Source organism: Schistocerca piceifrons, chromosome 3 (genome assembly GCF_021461385.2).
Source record: "Schistocerca piceifrons isolate TAMUIC-IGC-003096 chromosome 3, iqSchPice1.1, whole genome shotgun sequence".
NCBI lineage: Eukaryota > Metazoa > Arthropoda > Insecta > Orthoptera > Acrididae > Schistocerca > Schistocerca piceifrons.
In genome coordinates this window covers 685,349,847-685,370,027 of record NC_060140.1, presented here as the reverse complement: position 1 = coordinate 685,370,027, position 20,181 = coordinate 685,349,847, and positions in this window count along the sequence as shown.

Here is a 20,181-nt window from a genome sequence, read left to right as displayed (position 1 = left end):
CGCTCCACATTGCTGAAAACTCTCCTAATTTCCATATGTCGTGATACCTTCCATATTTTTATGTATAAGAAACACCACCTTTCTTTTATTTCAACAGTCCCGTGTGTTGTGGAAGCAGATTACTTTACACCATGCGATGTTAAGCTTTCTGTGATTCCCAGTGGATCTAAATGTGTTGATATCAGTTTTTAGCACATGACACAGACCTCTACATCATAGTAGAAAAAACAAAGATGTAGTCATACACTGCTTTGATGTGTTACATAAAAGTATCAAACTGTTTATGAAGCAACAACACAAGAACCTTCTATGGTAACTGATAGTCTGCAGGACATGGTCTTCCTACAGTACAGGCTACAAAACTTTACACAAGTCGGTGAAAGTGACTTCAATCACCCACCACCGGCTCCAATGGACCAATTACCTTTGTATTTAATGGGATCACTACGCATGGTCGATGTCAACACGCAGATGGCACTGTTTATCGACATATAAGAAGAGACAGACACTAACATCTTATTGAGTCCTCTACGAGGTGACATAATCGAATTTTTTTTATTTGTACTTTAACTCCATTGGATATTATAAAAATAATGAGAGAGAGAGAGAGAGAGAGAGAGAAGAGAGAGACAGAGCAGAGAGAGAGAGAGAGAGAGAGAGAGAGAGAGAGAACTCAGCCACTATTACACTCTAGTATGTCTAATGAAGTAATCATTGGTATATGATAAAGGAGATTAGGACATGTACAGAGGGTATTTATAGACGGACATTCTATATCAACAAACTGTAGGTGATACAGTAAATGTATCCACCGCATGTTTGTGAATTTCCTCCTGCACTCTAGTGTGCAGTCTTTCTCATTGTGATTGCTGTCTACTTAATCAGTGATGTGTGGAGGACTAGACAGTCTTGTAACAAATGGACAACGGAACAAAGCTATTTTAACGTTATGAGCTTTCGAGAAAGTTAGTAAGAGTATGAAAAATCAAGTGGATTCAAATGGTAGAAGCCTGGAGGATTTGTGAGAATAGAACAGGTAAGAAAGACTCTGAGCCGGCCGGTGTGGCAGAGCGGTTCTAGGCGCTTCAGTCTGGAACACCGCGACCTCTACGGTCAAAGGTTCGAATACTGCCTCGGGCATGGATGTGTGTGATGTCTTTAGGTTAGTTAGGTTTAAGTAGTTCTAAGTTCTAGGGGATTGATGACCTCAGCTGTTAAGTGCCATATCACTCAGAGCTATTTGAACCATTTGAAAGACTGATGAAAGGGGAATTGAGAGGAGAGCTCTATATCATTTCTTGTAAATATTGTTCGCAGTCGTACTAAAACTCTGACATACGTTTTGCAAAGTGACTGCAGTGAGAATATTAGGGGACAATACGAATGTTTTTACCGAGAGACAATGAGCAACAGAAATTTTGTCTTTTATTTCCTTGACAACTAAGAGACAGAATCTTCTATGGGTTTTGTTTGCCTGTGAATAGATTGACTGCGATCTTAATACGTAGAACTTCGGAAGGAGTCGTACGGTGCATGGCAGTGGGTTCCCTGTACCACAACTAGTCATTTCTTTTCCTATTCCACTTACAAACAGAATGAGCAAAAGTAAGACTCTTTATATGCTTCCACATGTGCATTAATTTCTCGTATCTCATCTTCATCGTCCTTACTTGAAATGTATGTTGGCAGCAGCATAAGCCTTCTGCAGACAGCTTCAAATGCCAGTTTGCAATAGTGTTTCTTGAAATGAAATCGCCTTCTCTCCGGGGGTTCCTATTTGAATTCCTTGGCGACTCTAATCCGATTTCAGCAAAAAATTACTCACTACGCAAAAACCTTAGTCATTCAGTCTGTATCAGTGACATGCCGCCGGATGTGTGGAAACAAGTGTAAGAATTCCGTATATATGCTTAGCGAGTTGGAGTGGTAATCAGGTGATTTTTCGTTGCGGCGAGATCTTTTAACGAAATTGCAATCTCCCCCTTACATAGGGAGAAATGACCATTGTAATAGAATCATCTGTATTGTCGAATTTATAGAGTGATATGTAGTATTACACTACTTGCCATTAAAATTCATACACCATGAAGATGACGTCCTACAGACGCGAAATTTAACCGACAGGAAGAAGATGCTGTGATATGCAAATGATTAGCTTTTCAGAGCATTCACATAAGGTTGGCGCCGGTAGCGACAACTCCAACGTGCTGAGATGAGCAAAGTTTCCAACCGATTTCTCATACACAAACAGCAGATTGACCGGCGTTACCTTGTGAAACGTTGTTGTGATGCCTCGTGTAAGGAAGAGAAATGCGTACCATCACGTTTTTGACTTTGATAAAGGTCGGATTGTAGCCTATCACGATTGCAATTTATCGTATCGCGACATTGCTGCTCACGTTGGTCGAGATCCAACGACTGTTAGCAGAATATGAAATCAGTGGGTTCAGGAGGGTAATACGGAACGCCGTGCTGGGTCCCAACGGCCTCGTATCACTAGCAGTCGAGATGACAGGCATCTTATCCGCATGGCTGTAACGGATCGTGCAGCCACGTCTAGATCCCTGAGTCAACAGGTGGGGACGTTTACAAGACAACAACCATCTGCACGAACAGTTCGACGACGTTTGCAGCATCATGGTCTATCAGCTCGGCGACCATGGCTGCGGTTATCCTTGACGCTGCATCACAGACAGGAGCGCCCGCGATGGTGTACTCAACGAATGGCAAAACGTCATTTTTTCGGATGGATCCAGGATCGGTTTACAGCATCATGATGGTCGCATCCGTGTTTGGCGACATCGAGGTGAACGCACATTGGAAGCGTGTATTCGTCATCGCCATACTGGCGTATCACCCGGCGTGATGGTATAGGTGCCGTTGCTTACACGTCTCGGTCACCTCTTGTTCCCACTGACGACACTTTGAACAGTGGACGTTACCTTTCAGATGTGTTACGACCCGTGGCTCTACCCTTCATTCGATTCCTGCAAAACCTTACATTTCAGCAGGATAATACCCGACCGCATGTTGCAGGTCCTGTACGGGCCCTTCTGGATACAGAAAATGTTCGACTGCTGCCCTGGCCAGCACTTTCTCCAGATCTCTCACCAATTGAAATCGTCTGGTCAATGGTGGCCGAGCAACTGGCTCGTCACAATACTCCAGTCACTACTCTTGATGAACTGTGGTATCGTGTTGAAGCTGCATGGGCAGCTGTACCTGTACACGCTATCCAAGCTCTGTTTGACTCAATGCCCAGGCGTATCAAGGCCGTTATTACGGCCAGATGTGGTTGTCTGGGTACTGATTTCTCAGGATCTACGCACCCAAATTGAGGGAAAATGTAATCACATGTCAGTTCTAGTATAATATATTTGTCCAATGAATACCCGTTTATCATCTGCATTTCTTCTTGGTGTAGCAATTTTAATGGCGAGTAGTGTAACTTGATAGTACAGCGTACTCTTAGCACTTCCTCATGGGTCAAAAATGAGTTTAATATTCTACTCCCGTGATGCAGGATGTAACAGGTGCACCATACTGTTGTAGTGTACTTTACCGATGTGGAAACTTGTATAAGGTACTATTTCGTATGTCTTGGAAAATAACGCATATAAACTGAGGGGGTACACGTTTTGCATGAGAAATTCGCGGTCATGCACAACAACATCCCAGTTTCGGATGTGTATGAACAGCAAAATACGTTTCGGATTGGGAAATGTAGATTTTTTAAACTGAAGAATCTGTGTTGGAACGGAATTGTAGTTAGCACTATACATCCAACTCACGCCTGCTTGTCTCGTAGAGTCTCTGTGGGTAGCAGCTGACTGGAGGTTGTAGTGTTGTATGAGCGGCAGATACAAAGAATGCTCTGATCTGTCGACTCTTGCCTGGAGCCACATGGACAAGTCCGGTCGTCAGCAATTTGCAGCACTCTCTGCATGGCTGACAGCGAACTATGCTGACAGAGCGGCGACATAAGGGGACGTGTGTGTAGTGTAAGAAGATTCAATATGGCGAGTGTACGCGCTGGATGATTATTACCTATAATCTAAATTGATCGGTTGATGGCAAAGCAGCCACAGTGACAGCGTCTCTGGCCCTAGAGCATCTGTTATGGCTGGCATGTGGATAGTTGGAAATGGGCTCCCAACTGTCGGCGTGGCTGGCCCATCCAGATGAAAGGCTTTTTCGCCAGACAAATTTAATGTAAGGTGGAAACATTGTGATGGAGAAGGGTGCTTGTGTTCTCAAATGACGGTGCTTACAAGACACTTGGACACATTTAGTGTTACGATCTATTTGTGGTGAAAATGTAATTACTTGATTTGTAAAATGTTTACATATGATTCTCAAACATAGAAAATACCTTCTATTATGAAGAAGAAGCTTCGCAAGATGGTGGTGAGATTTAACTGATATAATTGACTACAGTAAACTGTTAAGCAATTAATTTGATAGGGTGGCGAAAATGGACTATTTCCCACAATTTTTGATATCACAGTTGCGCCAGCTCTCCCTTTATCGTTTGCTGATTCATGTATTCACACCAACAGGAAGTAACCACTTTAGAGTAGCAGAGACAGGAAGCAAATCTGAAATTTCATGATCAGGGGAATGCCACCACCTGATGCTTTTTCCGGGCGTCGCAAGAATAGAAGTGGATCCCTTAGGTGGGTAGGCACATCACGTTGGTCTACAGGTTTGAGGCGCAGGGGTTTCAATGGGAGGTAGACAGTTGTGAGGTGGTTTCCTTGCTATAGAATATCAAATGAACCACTTCCTCGCTGTGCTCTGTGGTGTTTAGTACTCTGTTTTGTAATTAGCTAATTATGTGGTTTTCAATCTCTGTAGCCGTGACCAAATGACAGACACAAATGCAGGCGACCCAAAATGGCTGCTATTATACCACACTTCACTCCATTTGTCAATACTTAGAGTTATTATACCATGGGAAGTGGGGCAGGGGGTGCAGACATGAGATCAGCCTACGTGGAGGGGCACCATGTTTCCTGCAAACTGATTAAATAAAGAATATTCAAACTGAATTGAACAATACATTATTGACACTGATCTGAATGTTGTGTCATTAGATCCTTCCTGTCCATCATAGACAGGGTCTTTTCCTGTCAATTACCAGATGGGGGAGGGGATGCTGGGGAACTTCTCATACAGTGAAGTGTAATTAGTTGAACAATTTAATTAATTAATCAATTAATTTTATTTGCTTGTATTGGCGAGGGGGAAAGAGCAGTGGTTGGGGATTTCCCAAAGGGGTAGGTGAGGAGCAGGAGGGTTCGGGGTTACCCAGAAGATCTGATTGTCCTCAGGGTTTCATAAATCAGCCCCCAGGAGGTCATAACTCAATTAGCATAACTATAGGTTAAGGGGAGGTTGTAGTTTGCCCTGAACATATATTTCCCCCTGACTAAATGCAACCTGCACAAAAAAATTGCCTCAGAAATTTCTTTGCCCCAATACTCACTATATCTATGTTGAGCTTTAAAGTTTCCCTTTTCAGATTTTCTTCCTTCCTTACCGTGTTCAATATTTTGACTTTCCATGGCCAGACTCATAGAACACTTTTGTATGTCCATCCTTATGCCAGGAGGTCCGAGGGACTACTGCCATTCAGTATTATAAGAAAATGAAGCATGTACAGCCTTCCATATGTTGTCATTTAATGTGTTGTCTCTCCAACCATGAAGAGACGACATCACAGTTGCAGGTAGTCTGTGTGAAGCAGCTGTTGGCCCCTGATGCATCCTATACATGGATTGTGATAACACCTGCAGCGTCAACCAAGGTCTGAAGATGGCGCACTGAACCGCCGAAATTGGCAGCTACACAATAAATGATAACATATGGATGGCAGTAGGTTTCCATTTTCTTTCAATCATGGAACGTTATTCTTTCATTGGTTATTCAGTCTCTTTTGTCATGGTCACCTCCCTCTTGGTAGTTCCTCCCGGATATCTGGAAGTGGGAGTAGGCAGGAATCTTTTGCCGATGGAGACTACATCTCGACATTTCTTTTTTCAAGTTTGGGCCACAAGTCCTGTGGATACACGTTACGTATCTTTGATGCAGTAGTTTTCATTGCCTTCTACACCCTCATGCCGGTGATCGTTGCTGATATTTCCTCCTTGTAGGGGCAGTTCCCTTTCACAGTCCACATTCATTGACAACTACCATGAAACCGTTCTGAGTTTGGCTTTCTTTGGCTTCTCTAAATTGTGGCAAATATTAGAATACTTCCTTTGGCCAGTTTTTGTCACGTCGTCGACGGGAAGTTACGGTTTGCCCATACTGTGTCAAATTCCGTGCGTTAGGATATATAACTAGTGACATGTGGCGCCAGAATTTGCCTCATGGCAGCACTGAGATTGGCCTGATGTGTGTCAAATGTTCGAACAACTCACTCGACGGCGTCCTAGATGTGTTCAGCAACGTTGTCGGAGGGTCCTCTGGCTACACATATAATTATCCCTATCTCCTCGGGGCTTTCCTCCGATATAATTCTAGAGGGACTGATTTGCTGGAGATTCCTTTTGTGTTTGGAAAAGCTGGTGTGATATTCTGTACACTCGCATTCTGTTTATTATGTGACAGTATGTATCGAACGCCTTTCGGACAGCACATCGTTATCATTAGACAGAAACCTTCTGGTGTAAAATAACATCGGACCATCCTGAGGCTTACAGTGGATGATGCTGTCAATGCTGCGGAGTCGCAATGCTCGAGAATTGTAGCGATATGCAGGGATATTTACACAGGAAAGGATTGGCAGTTGATCCTAGACATAAGCAAAGTTACACATAAATATGTAAAAATACCCATTATTGTGTGATTATACAATTGTAAATAATCAGTGGAAGCAGTTACATTCATTAAGTATCTTGGAATAAGGGTACGGAGCTATTTAAAGGGAAACGAGAACATAGAACCAGTCGCTTGATGCCAGACTGTGATTCTTTGGAAGAATCTTCGAGAAGCATAGACCACCTACAAATGGTGCAGCTTACAAGACCCAAGTTCACCCAATACTTGAATATTGTCCGTCATCCCTGTTGGGAGCCGTATCATGATGGCTAGAGGAGGTAAAGAAGGTCCGAAGAACAGCAGCACCTTTATCTGTAGGTTCGATTTAGTAAGCGCAAAAGCGTCACGGAGATGATCAGCCAACTCCAGAGGCAATCGCTGGAAGAGAGGGGTCCTTCATCGCGGTGTCGTTTACGAAGCGTAAGTGCAGATGTGGTAATCAAGGAACATGGTATCAACCGAGTGTCAGTGTCTACACCTTTATGTGTCTTTTTGATGAGTAGAGCAAGGTGTGTTTCACATGATTTTTTATCGAATTATCGTTCATTCTTACAGAGTACATTTTCAGGCCCCAAAAAGATCATAATAAACTAAACTAATCTCCTCCCGCACAGGCCATGAATGCACAAAGGTAGCGACTGGCCGCCGTGTCATCCTCAGCCCATAGGTGTCACTGGATGCAGATATGGAGGGGCGTGTGGTCAGCACACCGCTCTCATTGCCGTATGTCAGTTTCCGAGACCGGAACCGCTACTTCTGAATCAAGTAGCTCTTCCGTTTGCCTCACAAGGGCTAAGTGCACCCCGCTTTTCAACAGAGCTCGGCAGAATGGGTGGTCACCCATCCAAGTGCTAGCCCAGCCCGACAGCGCTTAACTTCGGTCATCTGATGGGAACCGGTGTCACCACTGCGGCAAGGCCGTTGGCAAATGATAATAATATGCTGTCCTAAAATGTGTTCCACATTCTTCAACAGACTGAGGTCACAAAAACAGGACAACGGTCGTGTGCACCTGTTCGACGACCCTCTTGGAAACGAGAAATAAACAATGACATTAAACTACGAAAACAAAGAAGTATTTCTTCAGAACAACCAGCTGGATAGCCTTTGTTTGTGTGTAACTGGCTCCGACTTGGATCACTCAACATCAGATGCCCTGGACGTCTTCCACTGAACGCATCTAGCTGCATCAGGTCGTGTGGTACGTTTGGTACCTGTCATGCAGTCGAGTGCTCCGAGGCGATTACTGCAAATGCATCCTACGCTTCTAGTGGGCTGGTGTGAAGACCGTGGCATAGCGCTGAGCGGGATGTTCGTCTCCCGGGAGACTACTGGAAATGCACCACTGCGTTGCTAGTGGGCTTAGCGCACTGGAGTGTAGACCGCGGCCGAGCGGGATGGAGTTCGTCTCCCGGCGGGCAGTCCTCCCGGCGCCAATCGATCTGAAAGCCACGCCGTGGTTGCGCCGCGCTCCCGGCTCTGCTCCCGTGACGTCACAGCTGCTCCTGCTGGTGTTGCTGCTGCAGCTGCCGCTCCAGATCTGACATCACTGGACGTCCAGGCCCGCGCCCGCGCCCAGGGCCCTTGCGGAAGAGCTGTACGGCGTGCTGCCTGGCTCAGCGGCTGCTGCTTCCGGTAATTCCTAGCGCCTGGCTATCTGTGGCAGTGATAACACGCTGACGTCACAACCAGGAAGGGATTCAAATCACTGTCCTGCAAGGGAGTTTTACACTGTCTCTCTTCAACAAACCGCATTCGTAGTCGCATAACAAACAATTTTACATTAATAGATAGTTTCACTGTTAACATATACATACATAATCCGCAAAGCCACCAAACAGTGCTTGGCGGAGGTTATTTTGAACCACTGCTAGTCATTCTCTTTCCCACTCTACTCTCAAATGAAGCGACGGAAAAACGAGCCTTATTTCGCTTATCTGGTCTTCGCCTTACTTTCAAGAGATATTACTTTCGTAGGATCGTTCTAAGGTCGGTCGCAAAGCCGACTTTGAATAACGTCTCGCGGAGAGAACGAATTACTTCCTTGAAGACAGTCTCAGTTGAATACATGGAGAATTTCCGTAATTCTTACATGTTGATGGAACTTACCGATAACAAATCTAGGAACACGCCTCTGAACTGCTTCCACATCCTCCTTTACTCCGACCGCGCTGGGGATCCAACATACTCGAGCAGTACCCACGAACATATAAATGTTATGTATGCGCTCCCCTTTATAGATTACGGTAAGTTGAAAAAAAGTAGAGTGATAGAGAGGGAGATGCATACGAGCGATTGATAAGCCCCTCGATACATTATCTCTTTCATACCTGCACCACAGATGACGTGTCACTGATCTCATTTGCACTATAAGACTGCAGTACACTCGAGGTGCCTATTTGCTTCCATCGCCCTGAGTGGAATGCGTAAGTTCTAATTAAAGTTCACCAACCTGCAATCTTCTATAGTTGTTGTCCCCTGCGCAGCAAACAGCGCGTGGGTCGTGTATCTGTTATCTTGAGGCTGTAATAAATTCTTAGCGAGAAGCTGATTTTTATAAATAACTAAACTTCCCATTAGTTTGTTTATGCGGGATGCCACTCGCTTTTTTATCAGCAGAAAACCAGAAAAACAATTACATTCCACTTTATAGTCACAAATAATTTCCACTCCTCAACCAAATAATGAACTACATATTTCCGTAATTACTATCACACTGTTCTCAACTATATATCCAAATAATCAGAGTTTGCTAATAAAGTCTTGATACAGACGGCGACATACAAGTCTGTCCTCCGAGATACCCAACCAAGCTCTGATCTTACAGCCGAACCACTCCGCCCACCATACAAGTTAGGAGCGATCCGAAACCACTGAAGTGCTTCGTCTGCCTTTTCATTTAGCAGTCGTTTATTATTCTGCTGGTTATTGATACTTGTGAAATATTGGACTGATAGCACGCTATTGAGACATGGTGTAATATTAAATGCAAGTAAATGCGGTGTTTAGTTTTTCTGATATTAATAACAAGATTATCATTTTGGCGAGCAACTTCCAAACGCAGCAGCTAATCGCGGAGAATGATCACAATTTAGGCGGTCTTTCTCACGATACTCGTATCGAATAACCCATCTGTCATTGGTACCCCACACCACATTACGTCAACTTGCTGCTGCCGCCTTCTCAGCTGCTCTAAGAAGAGCTTCTTGTACCTGAATACGGTAACTGTAAAGCCAGAAAAATTACAAGATGAGCAATGCTTTCTTAGACTTCTAACAATAAACCCAAGCCGACCGACCATTCGCCTTCTCTACAACCGACCTTACGTGCTGCCTCTGTTTCATGTCGTTTTGCAACATTACACCTAGATACACGGGTGTGCGGAACTTAAGGATGAAACAGCTTACGCACGATGTGTCTCTGCCAACTAACATTGCTCGATGAAATGGACAATACATAGGAAAAACTGCTGCAGTGTTGTACAGAAGGCAACTGAAAGAAATAAGCAACGCGGCGAACAGAAACGACACTTTTATTCAAAGACAATAATTATGCTGAAGACACCGCCACTGATAATGGTTCACTGGACATTACAAAAGAAGGAACCTGGTTCTTAACTGAGTGTGTAATCACCATAGACGACAGTGCATGCTCGGCAGTGTAATCTCATGTTGCCACAAAGTCGGTAAGGGCGTCGCATTCCTCTATCAGCGTAATTGACAATTGGTGGGTGATCATTGTCCATGTGGACGAGCGGCAGTACGTCTCCTCAATGCATAACATTTCTACATTTCTGAAATGTATATGCATTGAGGAGACGTATTGCCGCTCGTCCGCATGGCCAATGACCACTCACCAATTGCCAATTACGCTGATCGAGGAGATTAAGGAAAGGCAAACCTACGTTTCTAGCATTTGTAGACTTAGAGAAAGCTTTTGACAATGTTGACTGGAATACTCTCTTTCAAATTCTGAAGGTGACAGATGTAAAACACAGGGAGCGAAAGGCTATTTACAATTTGTACGGAAAGCAGTTGGCAGTTATAACAGTCGAGGGACATTAGAGGGAAGCAGTGGTTGGGAAGGAAGTGAGACAGGGTTGTAGCCTCTCCCCGATGTTATTCAATCTGTATATTGAGCAAGCAGTAAAGGAAACAAAAGAAAAGTTCGGAGTAGGTATTAAAATCCGTGGAGAAGAAATAAAAACTTTGAGGTTCGCCGATGACATTGTAAATCTGTCAGAGACAGCAAAGGACTTGGAAGAGCAGTTGAACGGAATGGACAGTGTCTTGAAAGGAGGGTATAAGATGAACATCAACAAAAGCAAAACAAGGGTAATGGAATGTAGTCGAATTAAGTCGGGTGATGCTGAGGGAATTAGATTAGGAAATGAGGCACTTAAAGTAGTAAAGGAGTTTTGCTATTTGGGGAGCAAAATAACTGATGATGGTCGAAGTAGAGAAGATATAAAATGTAAACTGGCAATGGCAAGGAAAGCGTTTCTGAAGAAGAGAAATTTGTTAACATACAGTATAGATTTAAGCGTCAGGAAGTCGTTTCTGAAAGTATTTGTATGGAGTGTAGCCATGTATGGAAGTGAAACATGGACGATAAATAGTTTAGACAAGAAGAGAATAGAGGCTTTCGAAATGTGGCGCTACAGAAGAATGCTGAAGATTAGGTTGGTAGATCACATAATTAATGAGGAGATATTGAATGGAATTGGGGAGAAGAGGAGTTTGTGGCGCAACTTGACCAGAAGAAGGGATCGGTTGGTAGGACATGTTCCGAGGCATCAAGGGATCACCAATTTAGTATTGGAGGGCAGCGTGTAGGGTAAAAATCGTAGAGGGAGACCAAGAGATGAATACACTAAGCAGATTCAGAAGGATGTAGGCTGCAGTAGGTACTGGGAAATGAAGAAGCTTGCACAGGATAGAGTAGCGTGGAGGGCTGCATCAAACTAGTCTCAGGACTGAAGACCACAACAACAGCAACAATGCATAACACGAGCGCTCGAGGGGACTTAACAGGATAGTTCATTCGCCGAAAGTCCACTCTTTCCTCGAGCTCAGTTCGATGTGTCGCGCACTATTATCCATACATATGTAGTGACAGTTGAACATTCACCAAAAAAAACGCATTTGGGAAAAGACCTGAATACATTTTTGTGGCTGGCAACGCGCGACTGCATCGGAAAGCGCAGATGAAAGAGGTCTTGGAACGAGAGGATAGTCGGCGTTTGGAATAGCCTGAACGTTTCCCAATGTAAAATCCATCGTCTTGTGTGAGATACATTGGGGGGAAGCGGACGCATTGCAGCATGACCAAATTCACCAATGACGTCCTAACAGTTGCCAAGCGCGCTGGAAGAGGAGAGGAAAGCCCTACCAAAAGAACTCCTTGCCAACCTCACAGTCAGCAAGAGAAGACGTTGCAGAGCATGCATTGCAGTCTGTGGTGATCGCGTACCCTGTTAGGAATGATGTCCTGCAAATTGCAGTATTTGGTGGACCATGATAAGTAACCACGAATTCAGTGTAATTATTGTCTTTGAACGAAAGAGTTATTCCTGTTCTTATTACTACGCATTTCTTTCTGTTGGGTTCTGTAATACACTCTAGTAGCTCTCTCTATATATGGTCCAAGTTTCATCGACCTATGTTACCTGTTGGTAACACATCATGCGAAAGTTACTTTCGTCCATAAGTTCTGCACTCCAGAGTTTTAATCGACATGACTGTGTCAAGCAGCATACCATTAATACCACATGCGAATACAGTAGGATTGTTTCTCATACTCATCTGCATTAACTTATATTTTTCCACATTTAGATCAGGTACACCGGATAGACGTTCTGTCCATTTTATCCCCGGAAGTCACCTTTCGACGAACTTTCTCCTACAACACAGGGTCATCAGCAAACAGACGCGGATTGCTACTCTATCCGTAGGATCGTTTATGTACGAGACAACCACAAAAAGTAAGTTACAGATCATTATGGCAGATTGAGTAACTTCTACTGAATGTTACACTACACTTCAGAGTGACTGAGATAGCAGACACTATTTTCCAACATTGTCACCAGGTCTTTGTAAACAATGGTCACAAAGTTGCACCAATCGTTCACTTCCACCTAGCTCACGGAGCCATTCGGAATCCACTATGTGAATATCCTCGTCGTCAGAAAATTTGCGATTGATGTGAATGTGTTCCTAGACTGTCTGGATATTTTCGTCAATGGTCGATATCGATGGCTTTCCTTCCCTACCAGCATTCAGCCACTTCTTTGTTTCCTTAGTAGGCACCATTTCACTACGATTGGATGTGAGACTGCTTTTGGTCCATATACAGCCAGAATTTCAATGTAAACCTGTGTGCAACCCACAAGATTCCTACTTGCCCATGTACTTCCCTCTGGATTATGTTTCCAGTAGCCTAGCCATTTCACTTCCACACTTTGATATACCTGTTATCATACAACAACAGACTGAGACTGCAGAAAATCCAAAACATATACTCTCTTCTGACAAAATGCCACTCTCGTTGTGGAATGGTCTTAGCGTAGTACGACATGCGTAACTTCTTTCTTGAAGTCTTCTCATATGTTGAGAATATGAGCGATCCTACAGTATTTGTCTGGGTTACTTTTGACGATACCTTTCACTTCAATGATCACTCACCGTCCAGGTCATAGTATTGGACGTTATTTTTTAAAAAAGTATTCGAGTCACTCAAATACTCTGAAGGGAAAAAACAAAAAAGGCAAAAATTAATTAAGGCAGAGGGACACATTTGTCCAGCTAACATTTGTCATTAACATCGTAGGTTACAGGATAATGTATGCGCGAGATATGCCATTGCAAATTTGAAATTCTGGTGGATGACTGTAGAGTTGTCGTCCGATGATTTCCCATATGTGCTAGGCAGGAGACAGATCTGGTGATCGAATAGGCAAAGGGAGCATGTCGACACTCTGTAGAGCATGTTGTTGTTGTTGTTTTTGTTATTATTGTGGTCTTCAGTCCTGAGACTGGTTTGATGCAGCTCTCCATGCTACTCTATCCTGTGCAAGCTTCTTCATCTCCCAGTACCTACTGCAGCCTACATCCTTCTGAATCTGCTTATAGTATACATCTCTTGATCTCCCTCTACGATCTTTACCCTCCACGCTGCCCTCAAGTACTAAATTGGTGATCCCTCGATGGCTCAGAACACGTCCTACCAACCGATCCCTTCTTCTGGTCAAGTTGAGCCACAAACTCCTCTTCTCACCAATTCCATTCAATAGCTCCTCATTAGTTATGTTATCTACCCATCTAATCTTCAGCACTCTTCTGTAGCACCACATTTCGGAAGCTTCTATTCTCTTCTTGTCTAAACTATTTATCGTCCATGTTTCACTTCCATACATGTTTCGCTTCCACACATGTTCATCTTATACCCGCCTTTCAAGACACTGTCCATTCCGGTCAACTGCTCTTCCAAGTCCTTTGCTGTCTCTGACAGAATTAGAATGTCATCCGCGAACCTCAAAGTTTTTATTTCTTCTCCATGGATTTTAATACCTACTCCGAACTTTTCTTTTGTTTCCTTTACTGCTTGCTCAATATACAGATTGAATAGCATCGGGGAGACGCTACAACTCCGTCTCACTCCCTTAACCAACCACTGCTTCCCTTTCATACCCCTCGACTTTTATAACTGCCATCTGCTTTCTGTACAAACTGTAAATAGTCTTTTGCTCCCTGTATTTTACCCCTGCCACCTTCAGAATTTGAAAGAGAGTGAAAGAGAGTATTCCAGTCAACATTGTCAAAAGCCAGTAGAGCATGTTGGGTTATAATAGCAGTATGCTGGAATGCAGTTCATGAGTAGCAGCACTGATGTACAAATCTGCAGTCAGGGTGCTCTTGCTGTCGTATAAAATCGCACCCCGTAACTCCAGAGATAGGTTCAGTGCGTCTAGCACGCAGGCAGGTTGGTTGCAGACCCTCAACTTGCCCGCTTCTATCCAACACATGGCCATCACTGACGCCGAGGCAGAACCATCTCTCACAATTGAAGCAAAGCATACTTGTCTTTGCCCTCCAATGGGCTCTCGCTTGACACCATTGTCGAAAATGGCAGTGGTTTGGGGTCAGTGGAATTCTAGTTACAGGACGCCTGGCTCGGAGGTATTCTTGAAGTATCTGATTTGTAACAGTTCGTTGTGTCACTGTGGTGACAATCGGTGCTCAAATTGCTGTTTCAGATGCGGTACGATGCGCCAGAGACATACACCAAATACTATGGTCTTTCCTATCGGTAACACCATGTGGCCGTCCAGAGCCCGGTCATCTTGCGACCTGTTGACCAATGTTGCCAGCAATCGCGTACAGTGGCTACAATCCTGTCAAGTCTTTCTGCATTATGTCTTTCTGCAGTATCGCAACAAAAATATACAGCTTCTAATAGCCCTATTACACGCCCTCGTTCAAGCTCAGTGAGGTGCAAATAATGGCATCTTTGTCGCCTCAAAGGTATACTTTACTAGCGTCAACTCATCACGTTTAGTCTCAAAGGTAACTAACGTCCACGACCGTTACAGAGTGTATTTACAGCAAACTTGATTTGCATCCTCATAATTGCGCTACTGGCTTCAGTTTCATGCGACTGGCGCAAAATTTTTATAGACATCATCTTTCAGATTGTAACAGAAAAAGAGCAGATAAAATACCTACTGCTAATTCCGAATCTGTAAGATGTATTACAGAAACTATAGTTAACATGTAACGGCTGTAATAGTGTATTTATTTTTGACTCTATATAATTGATTGGAATTATAAAGTGAATATTGTAAATTGCTGAGTAATAGCCAAGGGAACTTTATTTAAATTTAACCGTAGCAACGACGAAATGGCAGTAGCTGTACCGTTGTTTATCTTTGTGAATGGAGAGTCTCTGCCGCGCTGCTAGCAGAGAGGAAGCAGAACAGCTTCAGTCATGAAAGATTGCGGGGGTGATTGTTGGGTGCTCCTGCAGACGCAGTGTGCAGCTATCATCGTGCCATTGTAGGCGCACCTGCCTCGTTAACCCGAGATTAGATTAGATTAGTACTTGTTCCATAGATCATCAATACCACACTTCGTAATGATGTGGAACGTGTCAGGTTAATAAAAGGTGTCTAACGTTAAATCAAAGTAAGACTCAGTTTTTACAGTTTATAACACACAATTCAACAAAACCTGACGTTTTAATCTCACAGAACGGGCATATGATTAGTGAAACTGAACAGTTCAAATTTCTAGGTGTTCAGATAGATAGTCAGCTGTCGTGGAAAGCCCACGTTCAGGATCTTGTTCAAAGACTTAATAGTGCTATTTTTACTATTCGAACGGTATCAAAAGTGAGTGATACTTCGACACGTAAATTAGTCTACTTTGCTTATTTCAGTCACTTATAGCGAATGTTATTATGTTTTGGGGTAACCATTCCCATTCTAGAAGGATGTTTTTGGCTCAGAAATGGGCGGTTCTGGCAACAAGTGGTGTAAGTTCGCGAACCTCTTGTCGACCTCTGTTCACGAGTCTGGGTAGTTTGACATTGGCCTCTCAATATGTATATTCCTTATTGTCGTTTCTTGTTACCAATATTAGTTTATTCCCAAGAATAAGCAGCTTTCACTCGGTTAATACTCGGCAGAAATCAAACTTCCATTTGGATCGGACATCCTTAACTCTAGTGCAAAAAGGTGTGCAGTATACTGCTGCATCCGTTTTCAATAAGCTGCCACTCGAATTCAAAAATATTAGCAGTAATCCACGCGCTTTCAAATCGAAACTTAAGAGTTTCCTCACGGGTCACTCCTTCTATTCTGTCGAGGAGTTCCTTGAAAAATTAAGCTTTTTCTTTTGTAATGCTGATAGCGTTTACTTAAACTTATGGACAGACTTTCTTTTAGGTTCATGAACATTTATTTTTATGTGTTATTACTTTTAAGTTGTAAGTTCATGTACTGACACGTTCCATGACCTTGGAGATTTGCTCCTCAATTTGGTCCTACGGAACTTGACGTGTAAATAAAATAAATAAGTAAACACGATATTACATTACACAAAATATTACATGACACTTATTTTTTGTGGGGGTTGGGGAAATTACCCGAGTAGATGGAGTTGCCATTAAGAAATTCTTTTAATTTCTTTTTGAATGCTATGTGTCTATCTGTAAGACTTTTGATGCTATTAGGTATGTGATTAAAGACTTTTGTGACATCATGATTTACCCCCTTCTGAGACAAAGTTAGATTTCGCTTTATTGAGAACACGGTAGGAGTGAACAGGCGGAGGGAAGTTGCAATTCTGTTGTCGTCCCCATAACTAACCGTGGCTCTGGAGACGACTCGTGGTTCTCAACCAGCAGTAGCGGCAGCTCAGCGTTGTCGTCGGCTACATTCTTCATCGTCTGCACAGCTACCACATCTTAAGTCTGATAACTGACACATATAACTAATACTGTAGAGGCATTGCCAAGTGCCATTTATTTCGCAATTTTCTACTACCTATCATGTATAATAATCTGCAATAGTTAAAACTTGTAGCGCATCTGTGTTGTCATTCTCTTCAGACACTATTACCAAGCAAGGTCCCTTTGTATTCCATGCAATCACCGAGTGTCGTAAAAATATGAAAGCTGATTTTCTAATTACTGCCAGTTTTTTGTTTGCTAATTACCAGTTTCTGTCGAAATTTTGCTGCCTCAGTAACTCCATTCTTGTATTTGATAACAAGGGCTTAACTAATTTACAGTTTTGAGTATTAACTTTAATCACTTAGAGTACCGTAAAATTTTGTTGGCAAAACTAATAATTAAGGATCTAGCACAAATTAAGAATGTACAATTTCATTTACTCCGTATTTATCTTAGCGAGTGACTCCTGCTGGCCTTGTACGTCTTTTATTTTAGTTTTATTAAGAGTAAAATCACTTGCTCATTTGCTTAAATTCAATTCAGTCTTTCACCAATCAAAAGTAAATTGCTTCCCTTTTTCTAAATTATGCATTACGTTGCGCTGAGATTACTGGAAGTAATTTTTACGTAACAAAGTTTCAGTTACAGCCATTTATTTATTTAACCTGCAGCTTCGCGTAACTTTACATTCAAAATTTAGCATTTCAGATTAAGTAACTGAAAACTCAGTACTTTCTGATTCATTTATTTTCTTGAGAACTGTTGCGTTGTGGAAAAGCGTGACAACCTTCTGTTGTCACACCATTGATTATTTGCTTAATTTTCTTTACCACTACCTTTCTTAGAATTTTGGTTATTCATCGCCCTACTAGGACTAATTACCAATTTCTGTCGGAATTTACGTCGTACTCTTTTACCCCTGTGTGCTTGGTGAGCGACTGCACTAAACGTCCACCCATTTCAAAATTATCATCAGTATTTAGATTAGGTTTAGAATAGATTCTTCCTTCAGAAGGGTCTGTTGTACACTTTCCTCTTACAAACCGGTATTATTTTCCTTCAGCAACGGTAGCATTACTAGCTGTAAAATTTCATTAGACATACGCGATTACGGTCAGTTATATTGCAATCCAATAGGCCTGTTAGGAAAGGGGAGCTTACAAGATGTAGAAACACGCCTAGCAACTATCGCTTATATCACCCAACTTCTTCGACTTTTTCGTTGGAGTATTTGAGAACCTATTACAGTAGCTCTGACCCTTAAAAGTCTGCAGAACTGCAATGTGTCAAACACTATTCGGGAGTCAAAAAATATGAAATCCAACTGTAGCCGTCGAGCCACGTTTCGCAGGTTATTGTGCGAGAAAAGGGCGAGTCGAGTTTAGTACGAACGATGTTTGCTACTTCCGTGTCGATTTGTAGGTACATACACTTTCTGATCAGAGTATCCAGAGAGCCATATGTAATGTGAAACTGGCCACTAGGTATCACCAGAAACAGATCCATCAGTTATACAAGGAAGCGGGGAGTGTTGTGTTGTCAGTAGCGAAGCAACAACAGCAGAATGGGTTAGGAGAGCTCAGTTACTTGCAACGCGGACTAGTCATTGCTTGTTACCTGAGCAACAAATACTACAGCGACATTTCAAACCTTGTAAAGATGCTCAAGTCGACTGTTGCAGATGCGACTATAAAGTAGAAACCCGAAAGAACAACTTTTACTGAACCAAGATCAGGTAGACCTCATGCACTGTCGGACAGCAACCATCAAACACAGAAGAGGATGGCTGTAGAAAACCCGTGAAATCAGGGAAAGGGATCACTATTGAGTTACAAAGCCCCACCAGTAATAGCGCAAGCGCAATTATGGTGTGTAGGGAATTCGGGAGGGGGAGGGGAGGGTTAGAGTAGCCGAGCGGCTTCATATAAGCCACACATTTCCGCACTGTCTTAGAGGCGGTTGTTTCTGGACAAAAACGTTTCTCAGATGGGGTGCTCTGCCGTGGTGCCCGACCTGAAATCAGTGTAACACGTGCGTGATGATGTAGGAACATCGAGTTCGATCCAGACCCCAGCGTCGAACAACACTACGTTGAAACTTCCTGGCAGGTTAAAGGTGTTTCCCGGACCGGGACTCAAACTCGGGACCTTTGCCTGTCGCGGACACGTGCTCTACCAACTGAGCGACCCAAGCACGATTCCCGACCCGTTCTGAGAGACTTACTTCCGCCAGTGCTCGTCTCCTACCTTCCAAACTTCACAGAAGCCTTCTTCCAGGAGTGCTAGTTCGGCAACTTTCGCAGGAGACCTTCTGTGCAGTTTGGAAGATAGGAGGCGACGTGCTGACGGATTTAGGGTTCTCGGGAGGGGTCGTGAGTCGTGGTTGGGTAGCTCAGTTGGCAGAGCACATGCCCGCGAAAGGCAGAGATTCCGAGTCTAGGTATGCCATACAGTTTTAATCTGCCAGGAAATTTCATATCAGCGCACACTCCGCTGCAGAGTGAAAAATATCATTCTGGAAACACTACCTTCTGTGGTTTCGACTGTTGAGGAAGAATGGCCTGCCATTCCTCCACAGACATTCAGCTACCTCACTGAAAGTCTCCAAGCAGAATTCAAGGTCTTATAAAGGCTAAGGATGGAATCACACGCCATACTACTGTCCACTAATAGCCGCATGGTTTTGATCAGATAGTGTACTTTAGAATCTATGACAGTGTCTCTGTAATACAGATTTCTATGTACCTAAGAAAATCTTCTGAAGACGTTGACAGTACGTGAAACCGGTATTTTTTAAATAATTAACAATGATCGACACTTATTCATATTTTTCTCGCCGGCCGCGGTGGTCTTGCGGTTCTAGGCACTGCAGTCCGGTACCGCGGGACTGCTACGGTCGCAGGTT